Source organism: Eleutherodactylus coqui, chromosome 13 (assembly GCF_035609145.1).
Source record: "Eleutherodactylus coqui strain aEleCoq1 chromosome 13, aEleCoq1.hap1, whole genome shotgun sequence".
Taxonomy (NCBI): Eukaryota; Metazoa; Chordata; class Amphibia; order Anura; family Eleutherodactylidae; genus Eleutherodactylus; species Eleutherodactylus coqui.
Genome location: NC_089849.1, coordinates 51,061,824 through 51,083,467, shown reverse-complemented (window position 1 = coordinate 51,083,467; position 21,644 = coordinate 51,061,824). Strand labels below are relative to the sequence as shown.

Sequence of the window (21,644 nt, the reverse complement as noted above, 5' to 3'; positions counted from 1 at the left end):
GTCCTCGCCCTGAGCTTGGACCCTAAGTCCCTGAAATCATTTTTGAGGGCCCTCCATTGACCTCTAACTTGTTCATTGGTGCCAACGTGCACCATGACTGCTGGATCCTCACCAGCCCCTCCCAGTAATCTGTCAATCCGATCCGCGATGTGTCGAACTCGAGCGCCAGGAAGACAACACACCGTTCGACGATCCCGGTCTTTATGGCAGATTGCCCTCTCTGTCCCCCTAATAATTGAGTCCCCCACCACTAGAACCTGTCTAGCCTGCCCTGCGCTCCTCGTCCCCGTCTCACTGGAGCAGTCATCCCCCTGGCGTTCAGAGGGCGTGTCGTGCTGCAGCGGTGCTGGCTCTGTAATGGCATCCCCCTCATCTGCCAATCTTGCAAATTTGTTGGGTTGTGCCAGTTCAGGACTAGCCTCCCTGGTTCTCTTCCCTCTATCCCTCCTTCTTTCTGTCACCCAGCTGACTGCCTGCTCCCCCTGCTCTTCCGTACTACCATCCGCCCCCGCCTCTACCCCAGCGAGTGCCTGCTCAGTGAGCCCCAAACTCCTTTCCATGATGTCAATGGCTCTCAGTGTTGCCAGTTGCCCATTTAGATCCAGAATTTGGGCTTCTAAGTGTGCGACGAGCATGCATCTTGCGCAACAGTATGCACCCTCGATCGGCTGATCAAGGACCGCATACATTGCACAAGTAGCACACTGGATGACATTGCCAGGCATGGAGCTCATCCTAATGGGGATCTACAATTTACTTGTGGAAGTAGTGAAGATAGACTTGTTCACACTCCGCTCACACGCTGCCGCAACCGCTGTCCCGCTGCCGCAACCGCTGACCCGCAACCGCTGCCCCGCTGCCGCTGTGCCGCTGTCGCAACCGCTGTGCCGCTGTCGCAACCGCTGTGCCGCTGCCGCAACCCCTCACCCGCTGCTGCAACCCCTCACCCGCTGCTGCAACCCCTCACCCGCTGCCCCTCTCGCGCAACCTCTTACCCGCTGACACTTATGTGCAACCAGTCAAAAAAATTTTTTATTTTTTTTATTCCCCCCTCACAAACACTTAGACCCCCAGACACACACACACACACACACACACACAGAGACACAACTAACCAGATACACAGAAGACACACAGCTCACAAACACACACAGAGGTAGATACTTATCAGCTCCTCCACTCCTCCGCTCCTCCTGGTGACGTCACCCGCTGTCCCGGCGGCCGCTCACTCTGCCCTCCTGTCTCAGCTGCTCCGCTGAACTCCTGGTGGCCTCTTGGCGCCGGCTGCTGCGCTCCGGTCACACTGGTCACTCCTGCCCCCGCACCTGCTTCGGCTGCCGCTGCCCCCGCACCTGCTTCGGATGCCGCTGCCCCCGCACCTGCTTCGGCTGCTGAGCTGCTCGGCTGCTCCGCTGTCCCCTTCAGCTCCCCGCTCGTGCCTCCGTCTCGTGCCGCTGCTCCTGGCGTCAGGTGTAAAATGTTTCATCAAGTTTTAGACCTATTTAAGAAGCACGTGGACCAAAGAAAAATCTTTTGGTGGTATAAATTTACCATCCAGCATTAGCCACTGTAATAATCTTTACACTGTCTGGGCTTTATTTATGTATTGAGCTGGGTTCTGGTAATGTACTTGTGTTAGCAGCTTGATTCTGGTGCTGTATTTATGTACTGAGCTGTGTTCTGGTGCTGTATTTATGTTATGAGCTTGGTTCTGGTGCTGTTTATGTACTGAGCTGGGTTCTGGTGCTGTATTTATATTATCAGTTTGATTCTGGTGCTGTATATATGCAATGAGCTTGGTTCTGGTGCTGTATTTATGTTATCAGCTTAATTCTGGTGCTGTGTTTATATTATCAGCTTGATTCTGGTGCTGTATTTATGTACTGAGCTGGGTTCTGGTCCTGTATTTAGGTTATGAACTTGGTTCTGGTGCTGTATTATGTACTGAACTGGGTTACTATACAGTATTTATTCAATGAGGTGTTCTGGTGTGGAAATGCTGCTATCTGCACAACCAGAATACAGACAGGCTGCTTGTGTCCACAAGCAGTCTGTCTGTATTCTTGTTGTGCATAAAGTTGTTTTTTGTGTAATATATGTTGTTTGTACATATGACGGGGGATAATCTGAACTAGGTGCCATATAACCTAAGGCCGGCACTATATGTTCACATCTGCATTGGAAGCTCCATTCACAGCCTCCAGCGCAGATCTGGTACGCTAAACCAAACAAAATAGTGCAGCATGCTGTGGTATTTTGTCTGGTAAAATAAGTGCTATGGGGCACAATCAAAAGCTGCTGAACCCTGTTATAGTTAATGGGGTCCCCCATTTATACCTGTCATCTGCTACATCATGCACTTCAGTTTTTTTCATTACTAAACAATGGAAAAAGCCCTAGCGCTAATGTGAATGAAGCCTAACTGATGTGCACCTGTACTGTATTACATGTGATCATCTGATTACCTTCTATTTATAAAAAGGGATCTGTTTTTGTGAGAGAGCCCCTTTAAATGATTCCCCGTGAATTATATATGTTTACAGACAAAACAAAGGCCACAAGTATAGCAGGGCTAGGGGTGCTTTTGAATTCCTCACTTGTTGGAATCGCTTGGTTTTTAGTTCACCTAAAAACCAAGCAACTATGAGCCCATGTAAACAGGCAGTCGCTCATCTTTGAATGACTGCCTGTTTACTCTGAATGGAGGTGGGCAGCTGGAAGAGATCTCATGCCGCTCCACCTCCATTCAGTGAATGACCATCATTCCTATGTGAAAGCACAGAAACTGTGATCACTGGGACCTTTGTTAAGCACTTAAAAGCCTGACAGTCGTCCTGTGTAAAGCCACCGTACGTCTACCCCTTATAGAAAGAACAATGGGTCTCCTGTACGAACCAAGTGTAGATAATAATGGAGCCGTACTCATAGTAACCAGTCACGTTCTAGTTGTTATTTTTGGCTAGTGCAGGTAAGATTTTAAGAACGGATCCCATCGGCTGCAATTGTACAATTGCTCCCGCTGGTTTTCAGATATGAGGCCTGTTTATGTAAAATTCTCAAGGTTTCATATTTGTACTTCATATCTATGTTTTTAGGGACAGTGACCTACTACTGAGTCATTCTGCATGTTCATCGCCTTGAAAACTAACATTCTCATCACATTTCAGCAGAAAATGGCTTCTTCCACAAGCAGCCTCATTGTACGCTCATCTAATGTAGCTATATTGTGCTACTAATAGTGTACAGAATCACAGCTCACTAGGACCATTTGAGGACTGGATGGTACAATCTATTTCATATGTTCTCCCTCAGACATTGCTCTGTTAGCCTGACAAAGCTGGTAAATAACTGAAATACTTCTTTTTGATAATTTTATTAAAATTTACCCCAGCACCCTGCACGGCCGCACACCTCTCTACAGGTTTTCTCTCTTTTTTTTTCTTTACAATCTCTATAAGATTTTCCAGCTATAGCGCACAGAGTACATAATAAGGCAGACAATCACAAGTAAATGGTTACCATGCAGCGGTTGCTGGTCCTCCCAGGGCGTCGGTGTGCGGGGTCCCGCGGTCGGGGCTCATCACCCCGGCTGGTTGTTGACGGCTTTCGGGTGCGCTGGTGCCTGGCCGGCGTGGTGCTGGTGGTGCGCGCGCACCTGTGAGTGCAGCTGCCGTACACGAGCTTCCCTTTATTATGTTCTGTTGGGAGTTGGCTATCTCCCTCTCTCGGCCCCTGGGCGGAGGCTTTTGTTTAAAGGTCGGGCAGAGACTTGCAATCACTGCCAGTTATTGGTTTCCCTCAGTGTGCTAGCTAGTCTGCCTCTGTTGGTCTCCTGCTTCTGTTAGCTTGTCTGCTATACCTTGCTATTATCCGCCAGGTTTTTCCATCCGCCTCAGTTCTACTTAGTATTATTCATGTTGGTTATTTACATCTGCCTATTCTGTCGGTATTCTACCCTTTCCATCTAGGTACACCAGTGTCCCTTTTTTGGTCCCTAGTGAGAGTAGGGACTGCCATCCAGTTGCCCGCCTGGGGTTAGTCAGGAGTGGAGGCAAGTAGGCAGGAACTAGGGGTTGTGAGTGAAATCTAAGGCACACGGGCTGGCGTATCAAGGGTAGTATACCGCAACATAAACAAGCTAAAGGTAGTCTCTAATGTCCATCTTGAAAAGGAAGCTTGACCGTATACAATTTTTTAACGTATATAAGGCCACATTTACATGGCCAATTTTTCTCATGAGTAACACACAAAACTTGCATGAAAAAAGAACCCATTTGTTTAAATGCTGCGAGACAGAAAGAAAGATTGCAGCATGTTCTATTTTTCTGCAGAATACTTGTCTATTATTTTCTATTTGTGAGTTTAAAGAAACTGCATCACACTTGCATCACATGTACATGCGAGTGCAGTATGATTTTAAAAATTTCCTATTGAAACAACATGCGATGCTTGCGCTTGTGAAAAACGTGCGAGAAAATCACGTTTAGAGACGCATTTTTCCTCACAAAGCACGTCACATTTGCAGGTTTAAGAATTTGCTATTGGTCCGCAGGTCCGCATTTCTCTGATCAATATCGCACTCAATCTGTTCAGTTGTAAACTATTGATGGCCTATCCTCAGGATAGTTAATAGAATCATAGAACGGTAGAGTTGGAAGGGACATCTAGGGTCATTGGGTCCAACCCCCTGCTCAGTGCAGGATTCACTAACTCATCCCAGACAGACATTTGTCCAGCCTCTGGTTGAAGACTTCCATTGAAAAAGAACTCACCACCTCCTGTGGCAACCTGTTCCACTCATTGATTACCCTCACTCTCAAAAAGATTTTTCTCATATCTAATTTGTGTCTCCTCCCTTTCAGTTTCATCCCATTGCTTCTAGTCTTTCCTTGTACAACTGAGAATAGCGCTGATCCCTCTGCACTGTGCAGCCCTCCAGATATTTGTAGATAGCTATTAAGTCTCCTCTCAGCCTTCTTTTTTGCTAGCTAAACATTTCCAATGTTACCATGCAGGGCGGCGCGGGCCGCTCCGATGTCGGCTTCGGCGTCCCGGAGGCGTGGGGTAGCCAGCGTGTGGCGGCGTGGGCGTGTCCGCCCATAGGGTGCCGCCCGCTCTCCTCCACCTTCCATATGCAACAGTGGGAGAGTCGGCTCCTCCCACTCTCCACCCCTGGGCGGAGGCTTTAAGTTAAAAGGCTGGCAGTGACCTGAGCTCACTGCCAGTTATTGGTTCTGTTAGCCTCTAGTCAGGTCTGTCTCAGTCTGCTCTAGTTGCTAGTCAGTGTCCTTCCAGTTTGCCTGTGAGCTCCATCTCCAGCCTTGCTCTGCCTTGTAAGTTCTGTTGGTCTGTTCCACCTGCCTCTTCTGTCGGCACTCTGTCCCCCGTTAGTTAGTTCCATCTAGGTAGTCATCAGGTCCCTAGCCAGAGCAGGGACCGCCGCCCAGATGTCCGCCTGGGGTTAGCCAGGGCCGAGGCAAGTAGGCAGGGACAGTGGGGTGCGGGAAGTTCAGGGCACCCCACCTGGCGTTCGGGGGGCAGAGTGCCGTAACACCCAAATCCTTTAACCGTTCCTCATAGGACATGATTTGCAGTCTGCTTACCATCCTGGTAGCTCCTCTGAACTTGCTTCAGTTTGTCTATGTCTTTTTTTTTAAAGTGGGGTGCCCAGAACTGGACACAGTATTCCCGATGAGGTCTGACTAAAGAAGAGTAGAGGGGGATAAATACCTCATGTGATCTAGACTCGATGCTTCTCTTAATACATCCCAGAATTGTGTTTGCCTTTTTGGCTGTTGCATCACATTGTTGACTCATGTTCAGTCTATGATCTATTAGTATACCCAAGTATTTTTCACATTTGCTGCTACTTAACTCAATTCCTCCCATTCTGTATGTGCTTTTTTTCTTACCCAGATGTAGGACCTTGCATTTTTTCTTGTTAAATACTGATCTTTTAGTCACCACTCACTGTTAAAGCTTGTGTAGATCTTTTTGAAACCTCTTTCTTTTCTAGTGTTAGCTATTCCTCCTAGCTTTGTGTTGTCAACAAATTTGATCAGTTTTCCCTGAATTCCCTTCTCCAGATCATTTATAAAAATGTTGAACAACCTTGTGGTACCTCACTTGACACATTCTTCCAATTGGATGTGCAGCCATTTATGACCACTCCTTGAGTACGATCAATTTGGCAGTGGTGAATCCAACACTTGTCTTGTTAATCCCATATTTGGTTATTTGGTTATTTTTTCAATCAGGATGGTATGAGATACTTTGCCAAAAAATTCTTTACTAAAGTCAAGTTGGTGATTTTATCATAGAAGGAAATTAGACTAGTCTGGCATGATTTGTTTGTTACAAACCCATGCTGGCTTTGGTTAATTACTCCATTATCATCCAAGTACTTGCATGTATGCTGTTTAATAATTTGTTCAAAGAGCCTTCCCAGTATAGAAGTCAGCCTCACAGGCCTGTAGTTTCCTGGATCCACCTTTTTTAATTTTTTTAAGATAGAGACATTTGCCCTTTTCCAATCTCCTGAGACTTCTCCTGTTCTCCATGAATTACGGTGAGTGGTTCAGCAATTACCTCTGCTGCTTCCTTCAATATCCTTGGATGTAATTCATGTGGACCTGGAGACCTGAATTCATGTAAGTTAGCTAAGTGTTCCCTCACCATATCTTTGCTTATAGATAGCCTGCATTCTTTTATTCCTTCAATAGCACAGGGAAGATCAACTGATGTTACATCTATTTTCTGAGAGAAAACAGATACAAAATATGAATTTAAAAGTTATCAATAGTAGATCACTGAATGCCCACTGCCCGGGAGCCCTGCTTATCAATGAGCAATAGCTTTAAGGAACAGCTGATCGGCTGTAGAGATGAGCAAGTATACTCGGTAAAGGCAATTGCTCGAGCGAGCATTGCCTTTATCGAGTACCTGCCCGCTCGAGATGAAACGTTCGGGTGCCGGCACGGGGGAGCGGTGAGTAGCGGCTGTCAGCAGGAGGGAGCAGGGGGGAGAGAGGGAGGGAGAGATCTCCCCTCTGTTCCACTCCGCTCTCCCCCGCAGCTCCCTGCCCGCCGCCGGCACCCGAACGTTTCATCTCGAGCGGGCAGGTACTCGATAAAGGCAATGCTCGCTCGAGCAATTGCCTTTACCGAGTATACTCTCTCATCTCTAATTGGCTGCGATCCCAGGCAGTAGAACCCTGCTGATCTACTATTGATGACCTATTCTGTGTGCAGGTCATCAATAGTTTACAACAGAACAGCCCTTTTAAGGAAAGACACATCAGAAGGGAGGTCAATAAGCAGTAAATATAATATTACATCTGTCCCTCAGAGGCTGCATCCAACCGACTGGACTTGCTCTATCTCCTCTGGTCATGATGGGACTCCATGGAGACCTGGAGTGATGTAGCTATGGAGGGCCGAATTGCTAGAAAACCTGAAGCATTGGTAATTAAAGTTGACCAATTAGCTAGACCTATATGAAGCAGACCTAATGTTCCACAAAAAGATGTCAAATTCTTTAGTGTGTAGAAGACAATTTGACTGTCATAGAGAACCAGAAGTGTACGCGGTCAGCCCCAGCTACAATGGAGGCTTTTGGCATGTGAATGAGTAAGCCGAGGTTTGAAAGCTGATGTCATCAACAAGATATTCCTGGATAGATCTGAATAAAGAAAGACATAGGTACTTATATTGCAACAAAGGCATTTTTTCCTAAATTTGGCCATGATGTTGTCTCGTATTGTGCGAGTTTGTAAGCAACAGATAATGTCTGGGGGTCTGGAGAGGTCTACATTCTTGGAGTGAGCAAACCGGAATACAGTAAATCCACGATTATTAAACTGGTTAAAAAAATCTTTTCAAATACGAGGATTAGAGTCTTTTCCAAAGATTGTGCAGAGATGTCTCAGGAATCCCCGACTTTAATGTTATTGCTCTTGAATTTAGCATCAATAGTGTCAGTGGTTTGCCTCATCATCAATATAGAGCAAGCTTGGGTATGCACTATGAAGCGGGCGAATTGAAGCCTGCTGGGTATGTGCCACCTCAGTACATAGGCTTTGTATCTCAGCTGGCATATGGGATAGCTCCATGTTGATTTCAGCTGCTCTCAGCCAATCGGCATTGCTAAAAACGCCCCTATCGATGCCTTTGGCTGACTTTTAGCTTATGTGTATGGACAGCTTTAGCTGCTGTAAAAAGAGGGAGCTCTTAGCATGTTCTATTTAACCCTTCACAAGCCGTTGTTCAACGTGTCTCTGTCTCATGACAATGGCATGTCAAGTGCTAATTGAAACAACATGTGCCATTCATTTCATGTCCATATTGTAAGCAACTTGATCTGCTATTTGTACAGTAAAGTCATTAGAATTATTTTTGGCAAAAGATCCTCTTGTTAGAATTGCAAACATCATCAAAACCGCAGATGCTGATGTTTTCCTCTATCTATTCAGTTAGGTTCACATACAATGCATTTGGAAAGTCATCAGACACTTTCACTTTTTTTTAAAATAATTTGTTATGTTGTGGCCTTGTGCAAATTAAAGAAAATGTTCAAGTTTTCCCCCAAAATTCTGCACTCAATACCCATAATGTCAACGTGAAAACAGAATATTAGAGATATTTGTAAACTTTTTAAAAATGAAAATCTAACTTTTTGCATTGACATAAGTATTCACCCCCCTGTACTCAGTACTTAGTGGAAACCCCTTTGGCAGCGATTACAGCCTCCAGTGTTCTTGGGTTTGATGCAACAAGGTTTTCATAACTAGATTTGGGGATTTTCAGCCATTCTTCTCTGCAGATTATCTCAAGCTCTGTCAACCTTGGGTACCGTCCATGGACAGCCGTGTTTCCCGAGAGGTGGTCAGCTGGGTTCAAGTAAGGGCTCTGGTTGGGCCACTCAATTACATTTACAGAGTTGTCCAGACACCACTCCTGTGTTGTCCTACCTGTATTCTTAGGGTCCCTATCTTGTTGGTAGGTGAATTTTCTGCCCAATCTGAGGTCCCTTGCGCTCTGGATCAGGTTTTAATTAAGAATATCTCTGTACTTTGCTCCATTCACTTTCCTTCAACCCTGACCGGTCTCCCTGTCCCAGCCGCTGAAACCCACCCCCCCCCCCAGCATAATGCTGCCACCACCATGCTTCACTGTAGGGATGGTATTGGGCAGATGATGAGCAGTGTCTGGTTTCCTCCAAATAGAACGCTTAGAACTGAGTCCAAAAAGTTCAATCTTGGTTTTATCAGACCAGAGAATCTTGTTTCTTAGTCTGCTAGTCCTTTAAGTGCTTTTTGACCAACTCCATGTGGGCTTTCATGTGTCTTATACTGAGGAGACGCTTCTTTCTGCCTACTCTGCCATAAACCCCAGATTGGTGGAGTGCTGCAGTGATGCTTGACCTTCTAAAAATTTCTCTCATCTGCACACAGGAGCTTTGGAGCTCAGCCAGTGTTCTTGGTCACCTCTCTTACCAAGGCCCTTCTTCCTTGATTAGTTTAGTGGGTCGGCCAGCTAAACGAAGAGTCCTGGTTGTTCCAACTTGTTTCATTTAAGAATTATAGAGGCCACTGTACTCTTGGGAACTTTCATTGCAGCCGAAATTTTTTTTGTAGCCTTCTCCAGATCTGTGCCTCCACACATTTCTGTTTTTTGAGCTCTACAGGCATTTCTTACCTTCTCATGGCCTGGTTTGCGCTCCGATATGCATTGTGAGCTGTCAGACTATATAGACAGGAGTGTGTCTTTTAAAATTATGTCCAATCAACTAAATTTACCACAGGTGGACTGTAGCCAAGGTGTAGAAACATCTCAAATATGATCAAGAGAAATAAGAGACCCCAAGAGCACAATTTCAAGTGTCATACCAAAGGGTCTGAATACTTATGCCAATACAAAATGGTAGTTTGTTTTATTTTTTTTTAAATTTACAAAAATTTCTAACATTCGGTTGTCACTTTGTCATTATGTGATATTGGAGAATGATGGGAAGAAACACAAATTTTTTTTTTTAAATTTGCACAAGGCCAGAACATCAGAAGAATTGTAAAAAGTGAAAGGGTCTTAAGTAGAGATGACCGAGCATACTCGTTAAGGCAATTTACTCGAGAGAGCATTGCCTTTTTCGAGTACCTGCTGGCTCGTCCCTGAAGATTCGGGGGGGCCGCGGGGGTAAGCAGGGGGTTGGGGAGGGGATTGGGAAGGAGAGAGAGATCTCTCTCACTCTCCACCCCACGCCGCCCCCCCGAATCTTCAGGGACGAGCCAGCAGGTACTTGAAAAAGGCGATGCTCTCTCGAGTAAATCGCCTTAACGAGTATGCTCGCTCATCTTTAGTCTTAAAGGGGTTGTCTCGTGAAATCAAGTGGGGTTAAGCACTTCTGTATGGCCATATTAATGCACTTTGTAATATACATCGTGCATTAAATATGAGCCATACAGAAGTTATTCACTTACCTGCTCCGTTGCTAGCGTCCTCGTCTCCATGGTTCCGTCTAAATTCGCTGGCAGCTTGCTTTTTTAGACGCGCTTGCGCAGTCCGGTCTTCTCCTTTCAGCACGAGCCGCTTCAGTGTGCTCCCCGCTACAGCTCTTCTGCGCATGCGCAGACGAGCTGTCACTGCTCGGGAGCGCGCTGGAGCGGCCATTCTGTACCATCCTCTGTTAGAGGAAGGTGCAGAGCTGCCGAGCTGTCCCAAGAAGCCGCCCAGCTGTCCCGCCGTCCTGCCGCCCAGGTAAGTGATGGGCCGGGGGGGCTGCCGCTGCGCTGGGGGCGGCTGCCGCTGTGATGGGGGGGCTGCCGCTGTGATGGGGGGGCTGTCGCTGCGATGGGGGGGGCTGTCGCTGCGATGGGGGGGCTGCCGCTGCGATGGGGGGGGCTGCCGCTGCGATGGGGGGGGGGCTGCCGCTGCGATGGGGGGGCTGTCGCTGCGATGGGGGGGGCTGTCGCTGTGCCGGGGGGGGGGAGGCTGCGCCGGTTACCTGCTGCGTGGCGGTGGGTGGCTGGTCGGCCGTGTTCAATCCAGGGGTCCGGTCCGCAGCTGCGGGGCGTCTGGTTGTCAGGGAGACAGAGCTGGTAGCGTCTCGGGAGCGCGCACGTCGGGCTACAGCAAGCGACGGGAAAAGAGCCGGCGGCCATCTTGGGAAAATTTTTATAAGTTGCTGAAACGCTGGAACGGTAAGTACAAACCAGCTAGAAAAGTCATTTACAGGGGGGCTTAGTAATGTATGCTTAATTAGGGGGACTGGGCAATAAAAAGAAAAACCACTCCTGCCTCGAGACATCTCCTTTAAGACTTTTCAAATGCATTTTAGATGTATACAGAGAAGCATATGTACCAAAACTGCCATAGACAGAATTATGAAATATACAAGCAGCAGAAGAGAGAACACATATGAATGAGCACCATATCTATATAGCGCTTGGCTGGTCTGGGGAAATAGCTGTTGGTTGATAGCTATTGAAGGTGTATGGCCACTTGAACTGGAAATAAAATGATGCAACAGCAGAATGAGTCATTTCATTGCTAAATAAACCAGTGTCACCACCCAGCTATAGAGCACATGTGTGCAGAATTTTCTACTCTTCATCTATTCTAATATACTATCAATTTTTAGACATGCATCAATATTTTTTATTGCATTGTGATCTTATTCACAATGTCTTACAGCAAACTACTTTGTGGGCGTCATTCATACACGTGTTGTGGCGGCATTCCATTTCTGCGTTCCACCATGGGAACAGCTTGGCACAGATCCATAACACGAGAAACAAACCGTGCCCAACGGACCCCATTGGCTATAATGGGGTCCGCTGGGCTTCCGTCATACGGCACTACTTTATCTAGGATTTTGTGTTGGACCTGTGATGAAGGCTGTGAACAGGACCCTAGTTCTATCATTTCTTTTAATGTGTTCCGTTGAGTCTGTTGCACGTATTTATATTTCTTTCTATTGCCATCCTCTTTTTATCTTTCTAGCCAGGCAACGTCAATCCAAGTCAAGGTTGTATCCTACTGCTCGACATTTCTGTGCTGTTACAAACTACTACAACTCAAAGATATAAATATCCAGACTAGCTTTTATTACCAGACTTTACAGTGCTGCTCTATAAAGAAAGTGAACTTCTACAGACGGGGTCACTATCTATGGAGAAGTTCAAAAATGCTAAAATAAGTATATTTTTATTTTTAATTTACAAGTTTTTCCTTCTAAAGGTATTATGTATCAATCATACTAGAGACCTAGTGCACAGGGGAAGCCTATTTTATGAGCCAAATATTCCCCGGTAAGGAAGCAGAAGACATCGTTGACTGCTGTTAGATGTTCCTTTATAGATTTTATGGGCCTTCTGTGGTTACCTTCTCACCACAAGGCATTGAGATGAAAACCAGCCATCGGATGCCCAACTGACCCGCCGTCAAGAGTGATTTAAGTCTATAACACTACAAATACACACCTCCATTCACAGACTGGAATGTCAATATCCTAGTGATATGCCACTAAAGTCTTTCGTGAGCAAACCCCTTTAAGGTTTCAAGCACATGTGACCATATTTACACAGTATTAATACATCACCTATGAAAGTGTATAGAAGCGATCGGACGCCATTACTACAAATGTGTTCTCTCTTAGACGCAAAGCTTCCAGAACATATTTCTGCAATACTGTGCCATATATTTGGTGGTACACGGAGTGCCTAAAGCTTATGATTGATGGGGTCTGACTGCTAGGACCACCACAATTCCAAAATCGGAGTCCAAAATGGTCCTTACATGAATGGAGCGGAGGCCGCGCATGCAATCTGCCATTCTATTAATTTTAATTGCAGCAACAAAAATTGCCAAATACAAGAACTCGTCAATCTCCAGCATAAGTAGAAGAATGAGATTAGCGCTCCAATGTGAGGTGGAGAAAATGGCAGGGTGAAGAGAAGTAGAAAGAGGAGGAAAGTGAAATCCAATTGGACTCACCCCAGACGAACCGGACCCTGTGTAAGGTCACGGTGCGTCTAATGATCCTGGAAGGCAATAATATCCACGGTCAGAACTATGGTGTCAATAAAGAACCTTTATAACGTCATAACTTGGACAAGACTTATTTCTATGAGCTGACCTGGATTTTCAGGGGTGTCATTTGCACTGACACCCCTGCTAAGTAAGTTCCTTCTGCCTTCTCATTTCACCTATCCGATTACTGGAGCACGGGTTTTTTTTCTAATTTGTTGTCTACTGCCAATCTCCAGCATTGTCATTAAATAAAATGCAGGGACTTTCAGGACCCCCATTGATTAATGGGTTTATTCACATTTTCCGTCTTGCAAAAAAAAAGTAAAAAATAGAACATGCTCTATTTTTCTGTATATTTGCATAACAAAAGTCCCCATAGGAGTCAATGGGGATGTGCAAATGTGCAAACAATATGCAAGGAGATGTCTGAAACACTGTGTAATAGCTCTGGAAAAAGAACACATCTGGAACTAATTAGCCATTTTAATCAGTGTCTCTTTGATTGCCAAGAGCAAATGAACATGCCATGCGGGGGCACTCAGAAGAGTGGTGGTGCCAGGCTACTTTTCCGTTGCCCACCCTGTACAGTATCTCCAATGCATAATTGTTCATGAGCAGTCTTAGACCTTATTCACATGACCATATTTACACAGGTATTTAGCTATGTTAAAAAAAAAAATTAAAAAAAAAAATCACACAAAAATCGTGAGCATCTGAAGTATTGGATGCTCACGATTATTCATGTGTATTCATTCAAAAGAATGATTTTTGGTCACGTAAAAAAAATTGCGCTGGGAAAAATAGCACTTGTCCTATCTTTTGCCAAGGTCTTGCCCTATCTTTTGCTGAGATACGCTAGAAACTCCCATAGACTTCTAAGGAAGCTGGGAAAAAAAGGGAGGGGGAGGGAGTTACCCTATGTAGAACTCTGGGAAAAGAAGACAGCTCGCTGTAATTAAGCATTTTTGGTCATTCCAAGCATTTTACGGCAATTGATGGATTTCACTGCTACAGCATATTTTTTAGCCTATACACAGCAGCGGCCCTCGTGAATGGCTGAAAATACATGACTAAAGTTCTGGATTCGATCGCGGCAATTATTAATTAATGCGATTGTATGGTGCGTACGGACAAACATAAAAACACATATTATCGTCTGAAGGAGGCTGTAAAAAGATCTTTCAGCAGAATGACAATAGCTCATAACATCTATAGGGCTAGAGCTCTAGGGTTAGTTCACACTCATGCATCGCTACTGTCAATTGCGCCTATTGCTATAGAAGGTTGGAGGGAGAGTGACGTCTAAATGGATCCTTTTGTTGTTCAGTGGGAGTCATTATGACCCGAAAAAGAGAAAAAAATGTTGTCTATGTGTATGATTAGAGATGAGCGAGAATACTCGTTAAGGACAAATACTCGAGCGAGTATCGTCCTTTTCGAGTATCTGCCTGCTCGTCTGCAAAGATTCGGGTGCCGGCGGGGGTGAGCGGTGGGTTGCAGAACTGAGCAGGGGGGAATGGGGGGGGGGGGGGGAGAGGGATCTGCCTAAATCTTTGCAGACGAGCAGGCAGACACTCGAAAAGAACGATACTCGCTCGAGTATTTGTCCTTAACGAGTATGCTCGCTCATCTCTATTTATGATAGCAATATTATTTTGTCTAACAGAGAAACAGTGCACAAAGTAAGAAGCCAATCGTTTCATCCAGACTAGAAGATAAGATATCAGAACTTTATTTCAGCTACAAAAGTCTTCTACTGCTATATTGTGGAAGTAAAGCTGGTAATGCGCTCGTAATACCTGTTGGTCAGCAATGTTTTTGGTTGGGAGACAACACCCCATTAACATAGATGTTTGTATCTGTTGAACAGGTGTGTTCATTCCTATGGAGGAGAAAAAACCTTTGACTTTGACCAATGAGTCTCAAATGGACATGCATATGGACAATATTTCTCTCCGATTTCCGGATCGAAAAAATCTGCAAAAAAAAAAAAAAAAAAAAAAATCGGACAGAAATAGCAGCCATTCACTTGAATAGGTGTATGCACATGGGCTTTTTTTCTACTCAGACAAATAGTCGGAGGAAAAACATTATTGCAGCATGTCCTATTCTGGTCTGACTTTCGGATGGGAATAGCACGTCAATATGCTGTGTTGAGCTCGTTGGACAGCACATGGACGGGATGTTGTCCGATGTTGTCCGATCCAAGTTGCACCCGTGAATCTTGGCCACAACTGGTTTTTAATGCCCATGTGCATGAACCCTAAGTATGATATGCTATGAGTCCTTATTAGAAAATCAATCTGATGACCTTTTCCATCTGATCCACCCTCTCAGTTTTATTAAAACGTCTTGTTTATGACCTGCAGTTGTGAAGGTCTTTATTGGTAGGAATGGAGTATAATGGAAGTGTAAATCTATTGTATCATAGTGTCATTTGTCTTAGGCTTTGTTTAAAGGATTGAAACAGCATAGGTGCATTGGATGATACAAACTATGACATATAGTCTGTAGAGATGAGTGAACGTACTCGGTAAGGCCGATTTCGCAATCGAGCACCACGATTTTCGAGTACTTCACTACTCGGGTGAAAAGTACTTGGGGGCGCTGTGGGGCGTGGCGTGGTGGAGCGGGGGGTAGCAGCGCGGAACAGGTGGGAGCTCTCTCTCTCTCCCTCTCCCCCCCCACTCCCCTCTGCAACCCCCCGCTCACCCACAGCGCCCCCGAGTACTTTTCACCCGAGTAGTGAAGTACTCGAAAATCGCGGTGCTCGATTGCGAAATCAGCCTTACCGAGTACGTTCACTCATCTCTAATAGTCTGTATAATGCAGTGCTGCACCTCTTTAAATCTCCTCCGTCATTGCTGTGTATCACCCTATCCCTGCTCTCCATTCAACTAACGATCCTACACTTAGGTTACTTTTACATGGGCCAATAGTCGCCCAAGTAATCCCTCAAAAGAGAATCGCTCACTTGTCACAGTAGCTTGGTTTTCAACTCACCTAAAAAGCGACTTGTCGCCCATTTAGGTAAACAGTCATTCCTCTATGAATGGCTGCCCGTTTACCCTGGATGGAAGTGGGTGGCCGGTAGAGATCTGCAGTGTACTCCACCTCCACTCAGTGAGGGATTATCATTCCTGTATGAAAACACAGGAACGATTGGGATGGCTGTCAGTCATCCCATGCAAAAGTATCCTTAGTTCCTCTTTAATCTGAGCCTCCAACTCCTGTCTCAAAGACTTTTCTCGAGCTGCTGCAGTTCTCTGGAATGCGCTACCCCAGATAATCAGGTTAATTCCTAACTCCCACGGTTTTTACTTTGCCCTAAAAAGACATATTTTTAAAAAGGGTTACGCATTCCCTAATCTAATTATTTTTAGTTTACCCCACTTCTATATTCTCCCTTAAAACCTTCATCCCACTGTACCCCCCACACCCCATACACCCTAATGCACTTTATATCTGTATATACACAGATACTGGCTGGTGACAGGCTCATACCACTTCATGTATACTACCCTATTTATATAATAGATGGACGGACCATCGTATAGAACAAGCACTTATACTTTTTATGTCACCTCTATTTCCTCATAGACTGTAAGCTCTTGTGAACAGTCTTGCGTATTATGTAGGCGCCATATCAGGTTAGCACTGATTCTACCTGTATTTAGAGCCAGCAATTGTATTGTGATCTAATTATGTTGTGTTACTTTGTGGGGTAAGTTAATGAAGGTGAAGCATTGATGTGAGCCTTTGTGTATGTCACAGGTATGTGAAGGTCGCTCTGGGGGTGGAGCTGTTCCACAGGTAATATTTCGGCAAGTGCAGGTAGTGCTGATTTCATACCGTCTGCAGCACCGCCCTCCAGAACCTGTTTGAGGATCACTCTCTAGTTCCTGTACACTCCCACTGCTTTGCTGTCTATGGGTAGGGTTCACCCCTTCATTGCCAGAGGTCTAATTCACCCACGTTGCGGTCTGGTCCCTAATATTGATTCACCTGTGCAGTCATTACCGATCTGTAATGGTAGGGCAGTTCTTGTGCTGACTAGTGCTTTGCAATCACAGGAATGTTAACCAGTAGCTAATGATTTCTTGTTGTTCCCTTGCAGCCCCTGTGAAGAGCCCTGTGGAGTACGGGAGCTGTAAGTACCACGCAACAACATTTGCATTGACATTTCTGGGTGTCTTCTGTAGTAGAACTATAAAATTAATTTCCATGTAACTGCTTAATTACCCCTCCCTACTGTACATATGATCACTTAATCCCGGCCTTGTTTTGCATTAGATGTCACTGGTGTTTTACTTTTTCAACTTTTACTTTTGAAGCTTGGCCTTATTAAACATGATGGTTGTTATTAATGACCTGATACTCGTTACATTTATGCTACTTAATGAACAGTTCCAAACAATTATAACCTATGAATCAGAGCTGGCCTGTTCTAATATTGTGGCAGTTACTTATGTTGATAATGCAATGGGATATTTGTAGTTATCCTTATCTATGTATGTATGCAGTTTAAGTGCCCTGAACTTCAAGTCTTCTCCCTGAAGAGCCCTCCGCTCTACAATGAGCTGCTGCGGCACAACTCTTGATTGACAGCTGCAGCGGTCTCTTGGTTCGCTACAGCTGTAAATCAGTGCAGAGAGGAAGGGCTGCGGAGTAGCTCAATGGAGACCTCGGGATAGGTCATCAATATGAGATCGGTGGAGGCCCACCACTCAGGACCCCTATCAATTAGTACTGCAGTCTTTCTTTAGGTCTGTGATGTCACACTCATTGGTCACATGGCCTGAAAGAAGCTCAGTCCCATTCGAGTGAATGTGACATATATACATAGAATGCATAGGCATAGCAAATGTGATAATACCACAGATGCAAAAAAAGGGAAAGAAAACCACCAATTACTCACGGTTCGATAATTGGAATACTCATGGCAGGGGCTATTATATAATGCTAATTGTATATTCTCCTCACATCTTCATTAGGAGAGGTCTGCCCAGGAGTTTTCATAGATAGTAACAACTTTCCCTACACTGTCCACTACAAACACCCTATCTGACTATGGAGCGACCGTCCTGAAAAGGATGCCCCCACCCCGAGTGGCTATCACCTACACTATGCTTATCACACTTTATAAAATGTCCAATGTGTTTGCTGCAGTTAAATTCTTAGGCTGGGTTCACACAGGGCGGATTCCCCCCGAAAATACCGCGATTTGGCCGCAGCAAAAACCGCAAGATTTCCGTCGGGAGAACCGCGGCGGAAAAACCTGCGGCGGTTTTGAAGCGGCCCGGCCGCTCGCTCTTTCGCTGCGGCCGGCACTCCCATAGAGGAGAGCGCGGACGCAGCGGAAAGAAGAAATAAATAGACATGCTGCATATTATAAAGCCGCGGCTGTGGTCGCCGCAGCCGCGGTTCCTGCCTGACATACTGCAGCGGATTGGCCGTCCCGTGTGGACGAGACTTCTGAGAAATCTCATCCACATGGCTGGCTAATCCCGAGATTAGCGGCCGCAGGTGGATTTGCCTCGGCGAAACTCCGCGCGGAATTTCCTTGGCAAATCCGCCCTGTGTGAACCCAGCCTTACTGGAATTATCATGGGACTTAAATATAGTGGAGGCCTAAACAACATAGGCTCCCGATAACATGATATCAATATGGATCCAGCAGGCATAGCTGCTATGAAATGTATGGCACTGTGCCTCGTGTACAGTGAAGTGACAGCGGCACTCACCGCAGTATCCCGGTCATTTCAAACAGCTGAACAGTAGGGATCCTGAGGGAGTGAGCCCAGCGATCCAACTATTCATGAGCTAGGATAGGTCATCAATATGTTAGTCCTGGAAACCCCCCTTAAGTATTTTAGAGCTCCCTTTTCTATGAGCCCTGTACATATGCCAAGAGGACATACTTAGGACAGCTTTACAGCTTCTGAAAGTAGATCCCATTCACTGACAGCAAGAAGAGACTTTGATAGTGGTGAGGAACAGACTATAGAACTCTCTGCCTGAGGACGTTGTTATGAGAAATTCGATAAAAGAGTTTAAAAGGGGACTGGACACCTTTCTTGAGTGTTACAATGTTGCATGTTATAGCCACTGATTACTTCAGTGATCCAGATTATTCCGATTGCCACATTGGAGTCAGGAAGTAATTTTTTCCCCCTTAAATTAGGAGAATTGGTTCCTACCTCATTGGTGTTTTTTTTTTGCCTTCCTCTGGATCAACATGGGGGGGGGGGGAGGTAATAGGCTGAACTAGATGAACATATGTCTTTTTTCAGCCTTACATATTATGCTACTATGCTATAGTATAGTTTAGAGATATAGAGTGTTTCATTATACCATGAGTACGCTTGTTTACAGCAAAGCCCTTCAAGGGAAACAGTGTTGTAGCTCTTAAAGGCGCTTTCCAGATCTAAAAAGTTAATGACTTAGGCTGCCTGTCCACGGGCGTTATGGTATCTCGCGGCAGAGAACAGGAGCAGGAGCTGGCAGGCGGATCTTTCAGTTCTTATCGCGGGACACTGTACAGGTCGCCTGAACGTCGGGTGCCGGCTGTTTCTTCCAGCCAATACCCGGTGGCAGCAGTTCCGATAAGCCACGCCACCCGTTGGAACTGTTAACACTTTAAATACAGCTGCTGTCAGCAGTATTTAAAGTGTTAACAGTTCCGACGAGCGGTGCGGCTCGTCGGAACTGCTGCCACCGGGTGTCCGGTGTAAGAACAGCCGGCACCCAACGTTGTATGGAGCGGGATCCACCCGCGATACTGCTCCATACAAACATTTGTTCGGACATACGAACAAATGTACTTGCGAACAGGATCCTGGAACGGAACCTGTTCGCAAGTAGGGGAGCATCTCTATTTAGCTCCAAACAGTTATCAAACCCTGGAGAAGTGTAGAGGACAACAGAAACACCTGTATTCAGTTCTGTTCATTTCATACATTCTAGAATATTGATTAAGAATGCCATAACATGTGCTCATTAAAATATCACTGGTAATTATAAAGAAATTACAGTAGCAGTGTTTCTGGTGGCAGCTCTGCTACATGCACGTCACACACACAGCACTGCTATGTACATTGTTCATCCCATACAACAGGGATCAGAAGCAGCACAACAGTGGAGATGAAACACCTGTGATGACGTCACCATCATGCTCTGCCCTGCATCACATGACGGTAACACTCATCCTGAGTGAATGACTTACATGCTCCACCCCTGATCACATGACTGTGACATCATCAAAGGTCCTGCATCCTTGTGCAGATTACGGGCGGACTACAAACCCCCTGCGGCCTGACTTGCTATGGAATACTACCGAACACCTAGCCAGACAGCAGCCGTGTGTGTACAGGACCTGTGATTATGTCACCGTCATGTGATCAGGGGCGGAGCATGTAACTCCCTCACTGAGGATGAAGGACCTTTGATGACGTCACCGTCATGTGATCTCAAACCCACTCATGCACGGACGGACATGTCGGCGTTAGTATTTTGATGCACAGGGTTTGGAGGTACATGGACTAATGAATGAGTAAATGGCATTATGTGCGAATGCCTAATATTCAGAATGCTCCAGCAGCAAGTGATCTAAAGAACAGGGCAGCTGCAGGAATTCCAATTCCTTATAGTTGCTGTAGGCTGTGTGCATGAGCAACGCCATGTGTGTAGAGCCAAGGACAAGGTTGGACTCAGCCCTGTGAGAACACCTGTAATAGACGTCTATAGGGCATTACTGTAGAACATGTTTTTTTCAGATGCCATTGTATGGGTATTTCTGAAGCACTGCTTGTAGGTGGGAATAGCCTTGTAATACAGCACCCCATGGGCACCACACAGCGGTAGACTCACAGGGGCTCTGTGTGCCTCTAAAGCCTCCTGCACACAGCTCTGCAAGTTTTCCCTTTCTACCTTTCCTACCGTTATCATCCCTTGATCTGAGTGCTTTCAGACGCCCTCATTTTAAGGAAATTTTATGTTCGGCAGAAGTACTGCAGATTATAATAGCATCTTGTGTCTCTGCAACTGACAGATGAATCCATATTCAGTACTGAACAAGAACAATGTGCGCATCAAAGCCTTACCTAGCTAAATAATGTTATAATATATCCAATCACTCTTTTGTATTGCATTCATAAGATATCACTGAACGATCCTCTTGTATGTGATGCATGTCTTCCATAAAATGCAGAACAGAAGACGGATCGCCTACTCAGTCTGCGAGCTTCTGTCCTAGTGCTGCTATAACAATCACGCCTCCCGTACCGAATATCGTTTTAAAGAATGATTCCAAGATAATAAGCAATTTGCCATTAGCGTAATTGCTTGTGATGGTTGATAGCAAATATACCTAAATACGCCTGTCTTTAAAAAAAAGAAGGAACTTGAATAAGGCTTTGTTCACACCTGCACTATGGGGGGTTCCATCAGAGCTTCCCTCATTCTCCATGGCAAGAATAGCACAGCATGCATCACTATTTCTTCCTTTGAAATGATCAAAACTTTGGTGAAGCCCCAGTGGCAACCATTAGAAGTTAACGTTGTCCTTTGCTTGCAGTTCACATCCGCCATATAACAGATCTGGTTTTGTAGTGACTTCAT

At 45.5% G+C, this 21,644-nt stretch overlaps 1 protein-coding gene across 4 annotated transcripts in view; it reads left to right on the top strand.

Annotated features, from left to right (window-relative positions):
• The window catches only part of EPB41L1 (erythrocyte membrane protein band 4.1 like 1), a 129,715-nt gene that overhangs the window by 31,095 nt on the left and 76,976 nt on the right, over positions 1–21,644 (top strand). For 3 of the 4 annotated variants that reach the window (XM_066587807.1, XM_066587805.1, XM_066587808.1), the window contains exon 2: positions 17,143–17,175. The gene's annotated coding sequence lies outside the window, so the exon portion shown is untranslated. Of the gene's footprint in view, positions 1–16,914; positions 17,058–17,142; positions 17,176–21,644 lie in introns of those variants that run through there. The other variant, XM_066587806.1, reaches the window with a different exon arrangement.